This window comes from Dama dama, chromosome 24 (genome assembly GCF_033118175.1).
Source record: "Dama dama isolate Ldn47 chromosome 24, ASM3311817v1, whole genome shotgun sequence".
In the NCBI taxonomy this organism is placed as follows: domain Eukaryota; kingdom Metazoa; phylum Chordata; class Mammalia; order Artiodactyla; family Cervidae; genus Dama; species Dama dama.
The window spans coordinates 15,129,322-15,130,375 of NC_083704.1; positions in this window are offsets into that span (position 1 = coordinate 15,129,322).

Below are 1,054 nucleotides of genomic sequence, written 5' to 3' on the forward strand. Positions count from 1 at the left end.
TACACATGAATTTCTCTCCCCATAGTCATCATGGAGTTTTCAGGCTAATGTAATCACTTTAACACCAGTCTGCCTGGCAGGAGTGTGAGGAGGCCTGTTTAGCTGGTAGTTTAGGTTTGGCTTAAGTTTCCCCAGGCTAGCTCAAAGAAAACTATTTTATGTAGATGTAAACATTGTATAAGGCTTTTCTCATTCCCTTAAAATTAACCTGCTTTCCTTTATTATCACAGTGAGGGCCGTTATCAAGAGCTATAAAAAAGACAGCACTTCATATTTATCCTTGGAGGCCTTCCTGGAACACTTTGGCATCTTTTGGTGAAATTTGACACTTTTCAACTAATACTAAATGTGTGTTCAGATGGGTTGATGGCTCCTAACATCTCAATTTAGGAAAAATTTGTCATAATAACCTCTGAAGAATCCTAGCATGATCTCATAATGCCCCAATCAGAGAAGAAAGTGTAAAATCTTAAGTCAAAATGAAATGCACAAATAATGCAAATTGGCAGTTTAATGAAACGGGGATAGAGGTCAAAGTTTTCGGGTAGCACAGAAACCCTGAGAGCTCACTCAGGTACCAGGACACCTCCCTTCAGGGCTGGGGCCAGGAAGCTGAGTGTGCCGCAGCCTCCCCCACTTGTTCCCAGAGCTACCCGGATGACTGCCTGTGAAAACACAATTTAAAAGATGCCGTCTGACTGTCCTCAGAAATACCTCATTAGTTAATTAAACTGTAGCGATTTAAGCACCTGTAACAAGTAATGGGAATTTCAATTCTACTGATAAAAGGATCTTATTTATCATGTGCCTCACCGCCAAATGAGTTCTGAATGCGGAAGGCTCACCATTAAAATGTGACTCAGAACATTGCCATACTATCTGAGCTGCGTGTGCTGAGGGCAGAAGGAGGACCAGGGTATAAAGAAACCATGAGAGCCAATGAGCCGGCCCATAGGAATAGCCAGCTCTGTGAGAGGCAGTCTTCTCTGTTGGGGTAGAAATGTGAGGAGGGAAAATAGGAAGGGGACATTGCTTTGTTTTTCTCCTGCTTAAA